The sequence below is a fragment of the Triturus cristatus genome, chromosome 3_2 (assembly GCF_964204655.1).
Source record: "Triturus cristatus chromosome 3_2, aTriCri1.1, whole genome shotgun sequence".
Taxonomy (NCBI): domain Eukaryota; kingdom Metazoa; phylum Chordata; class Amphibia; order Caudata; family Salamandridae; genus Triturus; species Triturus cristatus.
Genome location: NC_140584.1, coordinates 80,090,826 through 80,106,526, shown reverse-complemented (window position 1 = coordinate 80,106,526; position 15,701 = coordinate 80,090,826).

Here is a 15,701-nt window from a genome sequence, read left to right as displayed (position 1 = left end):
TTACCTCTCTGATTTTCTCTGGAGCATAATATTTGTCGCCTTTGCCACTTACCCCACAGGGTTTCCTGATAAAAACTCTTTGCCCTTGCTTGAGTGACCTGCACTTGGTACCCCATTTCTTGTCATACCACTCTTTGTATTTCTTTTGTTTGGATTCCACCCTCTTGCTGTACTCTTCTGGGTTGACCACAACCACATCCTTCGGGCTCAACCAGTTGGGAGACAACTTACAGCCCACCTCCCCCCCCTCAACAATTCAAAAGGAGTATGATCAGTGCTAATATTAGGTGTGGTATGGTATGACCATAGCATATCTATGATACCTGACTCCATAGGTTTACCAGACTTGACAGCTAGTTGAATGCACTCTTTTAACATACGATTTGCTCTCTCTACTTTCCCATTAGACTTGGGACAATAAAATGGTGCGCGTATGTGTGCAATGGACATGTCCTTAAGAAATTCCTTCAATTCCTCCCACACAAACTGTACAACATTATCTGTGACTATGGTGGAGGGAATACCTTCCTTTGAAAACACCTCACTTAAGAACGCAATGAGGGACTCCGTGTTGATGCTATTCACAAATTTGTGTGTGATCCAATTTGAATGATAGTCAATGAGAACTAAGAGGTACCATTCCTGAGGTCCCCTGGCATGTATGGGGCCGGCAATGTTAAGTCCCAGCTTGTCCCATGGAACCCTGGGGACTTCAACTGGGATAAGGGGCATGTGCCTGGTATTTTTTGATTTATCACTTATGCTGCAAGCATAACAGTCACGCACCTTCTCTTCCATCAACTGATCCATATAAGGAAACCAATATTCAGATCTTAACCTTGCTTTGCTAAGACTACGCCCCAAATGCCCTCAATGTGTAAGCTCAATTATGTGGTTCCTTAGTCCATCCGGCGGAACTATCTTCCCTGATTTGAGAAGGAACCCCCCTTCAACAGACAAATCATCTCTTACATTCCAATATGGTTGTATGTCCCCAGGGAGGCCCTTGCATTTGATGGGCCAACCTTTGATTACATACAATTTGACTCTCTTAATGATATCGTCTTGCTCCATGTGGGAGTCCCATTGATCTTTTGTTACGACAGGTAGCGTTACCTCTAGAACAGTGTCATTGCATAAGGTTGTAACTTCTTCACACTCTACTGGAGCCCTTGATAAAAAGTCAGCTACCTTGTTCTGTTGCCCAGGAATATAAACCATTTTGAAATTGAAACCTTGAAGGCCCAGTACCCATTTAGCTATACGGGGAGTCATGTTTTCCATGTCCTTTTTAGTGAACAAAGACAACAAAGGTTTGTGATCAGTGGATACCTCGAATGGCAAACCCCAAACATAGAATCAGAAGTGTTTTAGTGCCCGAAAAACAGCCAACGCCTCCTTTTCCACTGCGGAATAATTGGATTCAGCCGCTGTAAGAGTTCTGGAGGCAAAGGCCACCACTTTCACTTTGTTGTCGATTCTTTGTTAAAGAGTGGCTCCAATACCTCTACTGCTTGCATCTGTGGATATTATAGTGTCCTTTTCCACATTGAAATTTCCTATGAATGGGGCTGAAATTATAGCTTCCTTCATGCTCTCTAACGCCTCATCTTGTTCCTTGCCCCAAACAAATGTGGAGTCCTTCTTTAGCAGGTCTCTAAGAGGTTGTGACAATAAGGAAAAATTCCTGATATACTTTGCCATATATTCCGCCAAGCCTATAAATTACTGGATTTCCTCTTTGCTTGTGGGAGCTCTTCCTACTGCTTCAACTAAGTCAATGCCCTCCTCTGAGATTGTGTGCCCTAAATAGTCAACAGAAGTAACTCCTAATTTACACTTGCTTTCTTTTGTTGTAAACCCAACCTCTCTAAGTTTCTTGAGAACCAAACCAACATTAGAATTGTGTTCTGCTTCACTTCAACCGTAAATTAGAATATCGTCCTGAAAACACATCGTTTTTGAGCAATACTTTAAGATGTGTTGCATTACTCTTTGAAAGGCTGAGGCGGCAGACGCCAACCCAAAAGACAACCTCAAGAACTTGTAGTTGCCAAATGGGGTGGTGAATGGCGTCAAAAGCTGAGACTCAGGGTGAAGTTTGACCTGATAATAGACTGAGGATAGATCAAGCACGCTATAAAACTTTGCTTCTTGAATTGTGCTCAGCATCTCATGAATCCTTGGTAAGGGATGTCTGTCAACTAAGATGTTGGCATTTAAGTCCCTCAAGTCCACACATAGACGAATGTTCTGCCCATTGTCCTTGGTTGTGATAACTATGAGTGCCAACCATGTTGAGCTCCCTATTTTTCTTGAATGACACCTTGATTGACCAGCTATTCTAGTTCCAATCTTAGAGGTACTCTCATGAGCAGGGGAATGGATCGAGTTTTGTGCACCACTGGGACTGCACCGTCTTTTAAAACAATCTTAAGCATGTAATTCCTTCATAAACCCATTTTATCATTGAAAACATCTGGAAAATCTTTGTTGAGATTAGCACCAACCACCGGGGGTTCAACCAGTAAGACTTGCTCAACATTATTGGGGTCCAGTTTAATACCTAATTCTTTCTCATGTTTCCACCCCAACAAACTTGACCCTTGTTTGGTTACTTAAACTTTCCCCACACTGTGTCTGTTTTGAAATGAAATCCTCATTCTTGCCATTCCTTCTAAAGGGATGGGATCTCTATTGTACCCCAACGGACATATGTCAGCACTTTCTAATTTGATATTGCGTTTGGCAAATTGTTCATCAAAAATTTTCTTCTCAACAAGGGTAAACGGGGAACATGAGTCTGCATATACCTTGAATTCTTCACCGTCAAGATAAATCTCACAAGTGGGATAATGAATCTTTTCTTCCATGTTCCCTTCTTCTATCTGAAAAACAAAGGTTTTATCCTCATCCTTCTCTACCTCAGGATATTCACTGACATGTATTTTGGGACTGAATACTTTGCAAACCTTTGAAAAATGCACCCTCTTATTACACTTCCTGCAAATTACATTCCTAGCAGGGCATTTCCAATTGTTCGCCATGTGGTTAGTACTACCACATCTAAAACACAGAAAGCCCTCAGATTTATTTCGTGGTACTTCTTTTCGCCTACCTTACATACAGCCTCCTCACTATAAGTGACCTTAGATTCACACTTCTCTTTAATCAACATTTCTGAACCCTTTATCTCCTTCATACACTGTGCTGTGTGTTCCAGTCCATTGGCTATACTAATAGCTTCTTCAAGGTCAGGATTCCTTGTCAGCAATTCCTCCTGTACTTTCACATAATTTGTGCATCTTACAAGTTGATCCCTGATAAGGGAGTCTGTAAGAGCACCAAACTCACACGTGGCTGACATGCCCCTCAATACTGCTATATAAGAGGAGACTTTCTCATCCTTCCTTTGACCTCTTTTGAAGAATGTGTGCCTTTCTAGGACCACATTTATTCTTACTCTGAAGTGTGCCTCCAATTTCCTCAATGTGTATTCATAAACATCCACCCCTTCTTCCTCCTCATTGGGTTCTTCATCAACTAGCCTTCCTGTGATGTCCTCAAAAACCTTGCTCCTCTGAATACCAAGATTGTGCAGAAGGATATGTTGCTTTCTTATGCTTGAAAAATTACCACCCCCAATAGCAATAAGGTATGAGTTGAAGATTCCTTCCCACCTTCTCCAAGGTTTGTCAGGCTTCCCTTAAATGGTTCAAAATGGGGGTGGTTGACTCATGCCCGCACCTGCCATGGCCACCCAAAAATTTGTAATGATACACAAATATGAAAAATTTAACTTTAAAATGAGTGCATTGAAACTGTATAGATCCTAAAAAAATGGAGAGTGTTAGGACATGACATTCATAAACATTTTGAGTAGAACAATTTCCTATATTTTCTTTTGAACAGTCAACTTAGAAATATATGAAAAAGTAATTTCCCCCAAAAGGATTCCACTGAGGAATTCAGCAACACCTTTCCCACAGTACAATTGTCCTCTTTTAATATCTATGAATACCTCCTTAGAGCATATGATGTTTTGACACGAAGGCGGGAACTTCCTGTGAGGAAATCGTAAGGGAATCTTTACACTGAATACCTCTTCTCATGCCAAAAGTCAAATGTGCACAGAAACGTCTCCAATTTCTCCCATTTCAATCTTCGGAAGAACAGAAACACATCCCTCGGCAACGCGCACAGTCACCTGGAAAAACTCCGCAGTGAAAAGACCTCCTCTGCGCAGCTGACTGACAGGCAAATAAGCAATAAGACGTCCACACTAGCATATGCGGAACGGTTTCTCTGGTGCACTAACACACCCTGTCAGAGCAAATCACAACGCGAGAAGATTTCCACAGCTCCGCTGGATGACTCTCATGCCTGTGCTCTAGAAAAGCAACCACCAAATAAATGAGGCGCACAGCTCCAGTGAAAACCTCGGCACCCAGGCAGCGGCTCCGATCAACCCCAAAAGACCTTCGCTAAAGGAATCTGCAGGATTGACAATTCCCTGAGTAGATGGGGAGAACAGGTGAACACGATGCCAAAGGGGATAGAATGAGGAGGTCCCCCTCCGAATTTCCCAAGATTAGCTATAAAAAGCTACGGGAACAGAATGACACCACTCTGACACACAAAAACTGCCACGGAGGGACCAAAAACCTCCCAGTCTTAATTAGTGTGTGCAAGACGTCGAGTATCCAAGTCCCGTCAACTCCTTTAGAGAGACAGATGAAGTTCCGAGGCAGTAGCGAAGTAAAGCTGAATGAAAACCTCACCACCTGGATGAAAGCCGAAACAGAAAGGTCCTTTGTAGAACTCAACCATAAACTTGATCCGGACCAGCACACGTTCATCTAGGCGACCGGCAAGATGAATCTCAGCAGGGGAAGGTACAGCACTGTCCCTGCCACAGCATCCCTTCTCTCTTCGCCAAGATGAAGTAAGTATCAATGCAGAAGGTAGGGGAAAAGTTCTTTATTTGCCAATATAGAAGTCTGTACCCTCAGCTTGCCAGTGCGAGGCTAAATCTGTCAGAAGCACTGCCTGTGAACATTCCAAGGCAGCCTTCACCTGAGGGTTCTAAGGTGGAACCAAAAGGGACAGTGAAGGGAGGGGTGGGGGGAATGTACCAAGTGGGGAGAATATAACACATAGGCTGCAATGATTGGCACATATGATCCCAAAAAGGTGGTAAAACATATGCAAACAGAGTCGGTGTTGTCATGCCCAGACCAAGGGCACTAGGACCCTGGGACACAAGGGCAGAGGCCAAAGGACACCGGACACCAGTTCCAGTGAGGGGCGTGGGCAAGAGGAGGAAGGGGCATTGTCCAGCGCAGGACCTCAGGGCGAGAGGTCAGGGGCCCACTGGTGAGACTACCGAAACGAATAAAGCATACCTGAACGAACTAGCGTGTCCTGCGTGGTCTGTGGGCTGGGAACACGACAACTCACAACAGGTGTCTTCAGTGAACAAACAGGAATTAAAGAAAATGAATGAAACGACATATACCAGCATGCCATAGTCTTGGTGGCAAAGATGCAAACATTCTGCTAGAACCCACCATTGTGAGTAATACCAAAGTTGTGATAAGCGTGCTGAGGTTGGACCATGCACAAAAATTATTGATGTGAGGTGAAGAGTGGTAATTATAAACGGAATGCTGGAAACGTGCAATGAATACCTGAAATGGACTATGAACATCGTAATGTGACAATGGAATTACACCCCACAAGGAAGACAAATAACTCACGATGGAGTGGGACGAGAAAGTCCTCTATAAATGAACAAATAAACAATGCCATAAAATAGGTGGTCATAAATGATACAGACAGATATTCATGAGAGAAATAAATACATTTCCTTTGAAAATCCATGCAGTGTCCTGTTGTAGATAAAAACCAAAGGACGGTATCGATTTACTGGCTCTGCGAAAGGTAATAAACAATCCATAGTGGAAACAGTCATGCAAAGTGGGACAACATAACGGAATGTACTAAACCTGTAGAACAAATCCTCGTGCACTGGACCAACGCCATAGAAAATAGGTGTGCCCCAAGGGGCATGCTAGAAGTTTTAAGACACTGGGAGGTGGCGTCATAGTGCCGCATTGTACATAAAACAGACAACCGACTATCTGATGACTGAAACGACAAATGTGTCAAAACAATGTGGATAAAGTATGATATCGCAGGGGACTTGATAACCGTGGAGTGAATACAATCATTATTTGTGTGAAAGGGGGAGCAAGAAGTGGGAATAAAAAAGTGGAGAAACAGTAAAAATCATGAACAGTTGATCCAATGCAGTGTAAAAATGACAATTTGAAAAACGCAATATGACAGTTGTAAATATACTAGTGCCAAGATAATCATGAAGTGATTTGATTTGAGTGGGGACAGGTACAGCCCTTTTCAGGTGCAAGTGTACGCTCCTCCCTCTCACTCAAGCTCAGTAAGATCCATCAGCCTGGTAATGGGCCATCAGGATATGCAGGGCACAACTCAACTCCCTTTGTGACTGTCTAGAGGGAATGTACAAAGTCCAGATGTCACTGAACCCAGACATATATGCCAGACACAGGCAGAGGGACAGAATGGTTAAAGTAAGAAAATGTAAACTTTCTAAAAGTGGCATTTTCAGACCTGCAATCTAAAAACCGTTTCTTATGCCTGTCTACACCAGTCCAGGTTCCTTGCCCAATGTGTCACACTCAATGAAGTTGGGACGCCCCAAAGACATACTATGTCTTTTCTTGCTATACCACAGGAGGGTATATTTGGGCATGGTTTGATAACCCCAGATTCCCAATGTCAGCAGTGGAGGGGGGTGAGGTTTATGTTTTCTCCTGTAACTGCCGCTAACCACTGTCACACGTGACACAAGAAGCTCTGAATGGTCGCCCCACCCACAACGTGTGCATTTGTGCCCCTGTGCATCCACCCCCCAACATGTGTCATCTCCTATTTTCCACATGTGGAACAGTCTAGCCCTGGTGTAATCTTCAGTTGCACCAAGTAGAATCAGGCTCTAATGGAATGTCAGCACACTTCCCCCTTAGTATGCCTTCTCCATTAGCCCAAACTCCTGCTCCCATCAATCTTGTAGTGCATGGAAGACGTCAGCCTATGGGCTGTAAGTGTCCTCTTTATTTGTGAATGTCATTGCTAAGCAAGGGGACCGCTAGTACCCTGAATTCTGGTGGCCTTTTATCCTCTGCGCTTTGAGAATACCAAGGACCCCCTGTAAGGTGTATATAACAATTCCTAGGACAGGGCAACAACTATCGTGAGTAACAAATAGGGATAAATGCCACAATATAGATGTATTTTTCGAAACAAGCGAACAGTAAATTAAATTATAAAGCACAGTGTACCAACTCACATTTATAAAGAAGCTTTTTTCATTATTGTAAAAGATAGCTAATCTTTTTTTAAAAACATAAGGTCAATAACATCCATAAGATAAAGAAAGAATTTCAATACATCAAATGTTAAAATCTAATATCACTGGTCATATCCTAAGTTTATAGGACAATACACCATCTTAGTCTAATGTAGTGACAAAAGAATATACAATAATAACACAAATCAACAATTCACTAAAACACAAAGAGAAGATTAAAAGATTTGCGGCATAGGATCATCTTTGACGCACGTTTCGGCACATTAGTGCCTTCGTCAGGAAAGCCACATATATTATTGGTTTTACTCTTAGAAGAGCTAATTTTAATTTTATTATACTGTATTGTATGTTATAAAATTATGAAAATATAAATATAAATCCAGTGTACCTCTTAACTGTTTTCAGGAAATTTTGTGGCTTTCCTAACGAACGCGCTAGTGCGCCGAAACGCGCGTCGTAGATGATCCTATGCCGCAAATCTTTTAACCGTCTCATTGTGTTTTAGTGAATTGTTGATTTGTGTTATTATTGTATATTCTTTTGTCAATACATTAGACTAAGATGGTGTATTGTTCTGTAAACTTAGGATATGACTAGTGATATTACATTTTAACATTTGGGTGCCGATTCCGATCCGTTAAAAATAATTTGCGTACGACCCGCATCCGTATTTTTTTACGCACGAGTCGCATAAGTACTGTACAAACTGGCAAGTACGATTGGGACGTGAAAAATAACTACGAATAGTGTTGGGAAAAGTCTACGAGCGCGCGTCGGAAAGTGTCCACGAATATCGTCGGGAAAAGTGTACGAAAGTGATCCGGACAGTTTCACTTACAAATCGTAAAACACAAGTCCGAGCGCGCATGTACGATCCCAACCGCCCGTCCGAATACACAATCGCACGTAAAAAGGCCCGTACGGAGCCAACGCAGTAGCACACATGTACACGGGTAAACTCATGCCCGTGTACGAGCCGTACAGCCTCCCCCCACCCCCAAATATGTCAGCACCATACACCACCATGTCCGCACTGTACCCCAGCCCCGCAACTGTACGCGCCGTACCGCCCCCATGTACGTGCCGTACCCCCCATGTACGCGCCGTACCACCGCATGTACGTACTGTACCCCCAGCCCCCCACCGCATGTACGCACCGTACCCCCAGCCCCCCCACCGCATGTACGCACTGTACCCCCAGCCCCCACCGCATGTACGCACCATACCCCCAGCCCCCCACCGCATGTACGCACTGTCCCCCCAGACCCACCACCGCATGTAGGCACCCAACCCCTGCACCGCATGTACGCGCCGCACACCAACACCGTACCCCAGCCCCCTCACCCAGCATCGCGTATGTACGGATCCTACCTACGTGAAAAATACTCTTACAGAACCTGGACACTGTAAAACAACACAAGGAGGGCCAATCCGACTCGCACAACAACACAAAACACGTCGACATGACAAAATACATCTCAAAGACTGACCTGGCACATCCAAACAGGCAAACAGAGGCCCTAAATCACAACCACCACTTATAACACACCCACCAAAATTCAAACACAGCCACACCCAAAAATGAACCAATAAAAAGGGCCCACACACACACCCCATGAGCCTTTGCAACAGACCCACTGCTGCCAGACCCCACGGACAAACAACCCCACACAACTCATACCTTCACCACACCTTCACTCACACACCTTCACACAACCACCTCCACAAACATCCCCCTCTTCACATTCACACACACACACACACACACAACCATCCACACCCACACCCCACACCATGCCCACAGACAAGAATCCAAAGTTCACCATGGCGGAGCTGGAGCTCCTTGTCAACGAAGTCATCAGAGTCGAGCCACAGCTGTTTGGAACATTGGTCAGACAGACCAGCATAGCTGCAAAATCTGCCATGTGGCAGAGGATTGTTGACAAGGTGAATGCTGTTGCGCCCGTCCGAAGGACCAGGCATGAATGCCAAGCCAGGTGGTACGATCTGCGCAGGGCGGTCAAGAGGAAGATGAATGAAGAACATGCCCAGACCAACATCACTGGAGGTGGGCTGCCCCGCAGACCCGTACACTACCATCCCTGGGAGGAGAAGGTGATGGCCATGCTACCGTCGGTGGGACTACACGGAGTGGAAGGAGTCGCAGAGCCTGGTGAGTACAAAAACAACTCATGTAACTTGGGGGGAATGGCATCCACACCCCAACCACCAGAGGCGCAACTAGAGCAAAATTTCGGGGGAGGCTAAGAAAAAATTTCGTGGGGGGATGAATCTTGTAAGCCATAGGCAGAGTGGAGCTGCAGGGGCTGTTAAAGGGGTGAAACAACAGTGAGGCCTCATTAACACGCAAATGGCCTGTTAAAGACCTGTGAAGTGCTCGGGTGCTGCTGTGAGTGCGCCGGGAAGCTGTTTCATCCCGGGCTGCCACACACAACGGGGGGGGCTGAAGCCCTGTGAGTCCAATGGGTGTTGCACGCCTGCCAACCACAACAAATGCACGCATCTACCCCCAAGCACTCACCTCACACAACCACACCCAGAAACAACGCCCTTGCCACGAACATCACCATTCACCCATCACAAATCAAGGCAAGGCCATGTCCAAGGCTACAGCAACCACAAACACAAGACTGGATGTCCGAGAGGCTGGGAGGTTGGGCCCCACACAACACATTGTCAAAATGAGACGCAGACAACAATGTCATCAGCCCATATGGCATAGGTACATACCCATGCACAATGCACAGGGACTGGCAAAGTACTGACAAGGTAGATGACACTGGGCCCTGCTGTATGCAGCACAAGGCCCTCCTGGGACCACTGTTCACCCAAACACCAACTCCACAAGCACAGGTATCTAGCACAGGAACTCACACTCACTGTCATGCCAGCGTGCACCATGAGGGGACACACACATCACCTGGGAGACCCAATGACAACTCACACTACACACAACACCAGGCCCGGTCACAACCCCCCCCTAACACAAGCACACACCCCCGGGGCAGGCAACGGATTTACACACTCCCACAATGGCCATGTGACACAACAAGACCAATCCATAGCCAAATAAGCATCAGAGCCAACAATCTACAGGTCAAACACTCAGGAGAACATCCCAAACTGTCCCCCGCAACATGCCCATCCCCAAGTGGACACTGAGAGGAATGCTAGGGACATCCAACTACCTGGGTGAACTGTGTCAAATAGAATATGTATGAAACATGGATGTGGCATGAAACAGCATTAACATTGTCTCTCTCTCACACACAGGGCAACGTCGACGATCTCCCCCCAACACTGGGGGGAAGAATCACAGTCCCAGGCACCGCGTGAAGACGATCCCACCGGCAGCGACGACTCTCACCACTCCGTGGATGACCCGGACCAACCTGGCCCCTCTGGTGTACAAGCCCCTGCAGCACCTGCGTCAGGTACATATGTGCCAACCACCACCCCCATTCCTGCCACATCCCAGGAGACACCCAGGAGCCCTGCTCGCACTGAACAACACAGCCAGTCTGACCAGGAGGGACAGGGTTCTCCGGGCACCCAGGAGGAGGCAGGCAACCCTGCAAATGCCATCCCTCAGGGGTCCCGGAGACCCGATGTACCCACAACGGCAGGCCAGGCTTGTGTGGGCAGGGGTGGTGGGAGTGGAGGCAGGCGGAGGCACGAACCTGACCAGCCAGCTCAGGACCCCGGTATGACACACATACGCAACATCCTGGACTCATACCGGCGTGACACCAGAGGCATGGACCAGGTCGTGTCCAGACTTTCCGGGATGCAGGCGACCCTCGATGAGATCAAGAACCTGCAGGTCGAGCATCATGCCAGTCATCAACAACACCAAGGACGGATGGAGGCAAGACTGGCTGAGCTCCTGGCGGTGCACAGGGACGTGGGACAATCACTCCGTCAGATCGCCCAAAGCCTGGCAAACCCTCCCTGTACCACCAGGCGTAGACCAGCACCAGACACAGGGAGGGACGAGGAGGAGGAGGATTCGTCTGACGGAGCGTCCCTGACATCGTCAAGGCCTGCATCTGAGGGTCCCTGGAGGAAGGTGGGTCGTCCACGTAAAAGACCGTGAGAGTTACCGGACCATCACCGTCTCCCAGGTCACCTGGCCTGGCACCTGGCCCTCTGGCTCAACAGCACCACCTCACCGAATGACATTCTCTGCCACATGGACTTGCTGGTCACAGTCTGACCAACAATGACCAACACTGTGGTCTGGACTCTGATGACTCCAACTGACAAGGATGCCATCTCCCCCTGTGAACTTTGGATTCTATTCCCCCGGTAGAGCACCTTGGCACATCTACCAAAAGACTCACCCCACCAAAAATAAATTCACATTGTTCTGCACATGAGCTGTTGCTGTCATTTTGCATTATTCAACGACATATGTGTGTGGAAATGTCTAACTATGCCTGAGTGGTGAACTAACTCCAGCCATCCATACGCTGGGAGCAGAGTCTGGTACAGGACACACATGGGTCACAAGGTATCATTCAATGTAGGCATTGAGCACAACACTCACCTGTGATGGCCTCTGGCTGCTGAGGGGGGGCTTGCTAAACTGTGTGGACACACCCATTTGGGAGATCATCATCAAGGCGTAGAGGTCATGGCCCATCTGGAGGTACCCGGGAGGGAGTCCCAGGTATGTGTTGCCAGGTGGGAGAACAATGTCCTGTATGCTGGAGTACGGTGGGTGTTAAGAACGGTGGCCAGGGCAAGGTTGGATGCATGGAGATGGCCCAACGGGATCTAGGATGACAGACGCACAAGGTAGGTTTGGGGTCGGGGTTGTGGACTGCCTCCTGAGTGTGGGTGGGGAGTGTGGAGGTCATCCTGCAGCAGACAGTGATCCATTGCAGCTATCTATGGTGGACGGTGAGGTGGCTGGGGCGCAGGGTGTAGAAGCTGAGGTGTGCAGATGCCCCCTGGAAGTGGACCAGGTTCCTGGGAGTGCGGATGTACTTGCACCGTAGAGGGCAGGGCAGTATATGAGACGGATGTTGTCATGGACTTGGGGGATGGTCTGTCGTAACTTGGAGTGGATCTATCTGTGGATCATGTGCATGATGCAGAGGGCGTTGCAGCATGAGGCACAGATGCTGTGGAATAGCATGGCATATGTGAGCGAGCCAAACATGATGCACACCATCTCGTGTGTGTGGCCACTGGGTGCTTGTGCAGGGCCCGCAGCAGCAGGCGCCATCTCCCTGAAAAATGCCCCATTTTGCACACAAAGACTAGGATGTCAGAAGGACAACTGCAACAGGCGCGTGTGTAAAGTTAGGAGTGTCCAGTGTCACATGGCACACCCAGAGACAATGCATGCACAATCCCCAAAGAGCCATTACACCGGATCAGGAAACTGAAGGGCGACCTGCGCACAGGAGACACACCCTCAGCAGCTGGTGATGGCCCATTGTGTGGTCGTCCTTGCTAAAAAACATACACGACCATGTACTTCGTGCCCAATAGAGAGCCTAATCCTTGAGCAACTGCATGCATGTCGCTAGACTACACATGGACTCCTATGCATTATCGACAGCAAGTATGCCAGAGATGCCGCATGACAAGTGGCAAGAAACCTGCATTGACAGAGACGAGGCACCTTGGAGTGTGACGAACACCTTTATTACTCAGCCTCACACAAATGGAATTGCATCCATTGGAACAGTATCACAGGTCATTCGGCTGACCATGTGTGACCTACACTGGACACCCCCTGCAACAAACAGATGTGGTACATCCTACTGAGCTGGCACACAAGTGAAGGGGTCGAGCCTCACACACCTTGCTGCACACGGAGAGTGTACAATTCGCCATTGAGCCTCATATGGGGATGTCCCACACCATGTCCACCATTGGCATCCCGTATGTTCCTGAGGGATGTTATACACACATTGATGCCTTCATCAGAATCCACAATCCATGACAGATGACTGTCAGGCAGGGTGACTATCAATTCATGGTAGCCATGCAACACGTCAGGTGGCCCATGTTGAGTTGACATGTATGCAGGGTAACACAACATGCACAGGAGCAGTCCCCACATATCACAAACACGTACCACCCACAAAACGCCATGCTGCACTCCATACCCAAAATGACTTTTCACCATGTCTGTGCATGTAACTCTGCTCCAGCCCACATTGCGATACTCATGAGGAATAGCAGGAGTGCAATGATGACATGAGCAGACGACAGCCGCAGGAAGCTGGGGAGGACAGACACACAACAAGTCAGCGAAGAGCTAGTAATCCGCAGACATGTACATGCACTCTACAGGATTTATGTTGTCACCATGCTAATTATGAAATATGTGTACCCGCTGAAATTTGGGGAATGACATCATGACTTGAATGACACATCAGAACACACCTCCAAGTCACTTAGCACACAGTCAGCTCAACACAGACATTGCAACACATGCCACACAAGGCCCTAAGCGTGCACACTCAGACATAGGGACTCACCATCATGAGAAGAAGTTGCGGATAAGCTGACTCCGGATGTCCTCATCCTCATCCTCACTTGCCCCGTGCCCGAGCCCCTCCACGGGTGGATTATCCTGCTCATCCGGATCCAGGATGAGTGGCATGGCCTTCTCCACTGCCATGTTGTGCAGCATGCAGCTCACAAGGAAGATTTTGCAGACCTTCACCGGGGCATATGTGAGTGCGCCGCCGGTCTTGTGGAGGCACCGGAATCTGCTCTTCAGGAGTCCAAATGTCCAAATGTCCTCTCAATGTCCTCTCAATCACATGCCTTGTCTGCCCATGCGTGTCGTTGTACCGGTGTTCTGCGGCTGTTCTGGGGTTGCTGAGCGGCGTCATCAGCCATGGCATGTTGGGATAGCCAGCGTCCCCTACATGGAAACATCATGGACAGAAGTGGGTCAGGAGAAGCAGTAAGATATTAAGATACCGCTGAATACAGGACTAACAGAATATACCCACCAACAAGACATGCACGTTCGTTGCGCAGCTGCAGCATCATTTCAGGCACCCTGCTACGCCTCATGATGTAGGCATCGTGTGCTGATCCTGGAAAACGGGCACAGACATGGGATATCATCATGTTAGCAAGACATACCACAAGGGCATTGATTGGAGTGGTAATGTTTGCGGTTACGGAAGGCTACCTCCTGTGCGTGTGGTGGTACCAAAGCCACATGTGTCCCATCAATGGCCCCAATGACGTGGGCATAGAACTCACCCTTGACACCTGTCAACTGCTCACTAGTCGGGAAATGTATGAATTCATCCAGGTGTACCAACATGGCCTCTAACACATCATGCAGGACACGGCTGAACATGGTCTGGGACATGCCACCTACATCAGCTATGGTCAATTGAAACGTACCCGTGGCAAAGAAATGTAGGGCTGCCATCACCTTCATCTTGGCTGTCAGTGCAGCAGGATACCTGTGTAGCGGTTGGAGGTGTGGTTCCAGCCTTGTGGTCAAGTCGTCAATCAACAGTTGGGAGAAGCGGTAGCGGCGTATACAGTCACGTTCCCTCATGGCAGCCAAGTCTGTCATTGGTCGTGGGAGAGGCGGTGCCCTGCAGAAATTTGGAAGGAATAACGAAGATTGAGTACAGCACTACACCACTGTCAATGAACTGAGCACATGTTCAACAGCTAATACACATATGCTACATACAGAGTCTGTACTGTGCACTGCATCCAGGACACGTATGCCAGCCAGGTGACACCCCTGCCAACGGTCAGCTACACACGTGGGTGCTCAAGGTCAACATGACATGCCATGGAACTAGCTGTGGGCCAGTGTAAGTGAACAGGCAGACGCATTACAGGAGTGACAGACAACCACATATGTGCATGAGAAGGATGTTTCATCATACAGACCGGTTGCGGAACACCAGAGGCACAGGTCACATGTCCTTGAAATAGGACAGTTCACACACCTTGCCATGAAGGGGTACATGTCAGGAATGTTCACACATACATTGAGACTACGCAGATATGTCCTTGTCTCACAAGGCCATGTGCGATGCATGCATACACCTGTTACATCTGATTCCACATGTGGCCTGGTGTGGGTAATAGAGTGCCATGCCCATCCACACGTACACACATGTTGGATGCAGCAACTGCAGATGCATGTCACGGAACAACTACAGCAAGCTCATGGGAACACTTGACACACACATGACATAGTCACATCGTGCAACGCCGGTAGTTACATGTCAGGTGTCATTATCCGTGTACCTGGCATCAG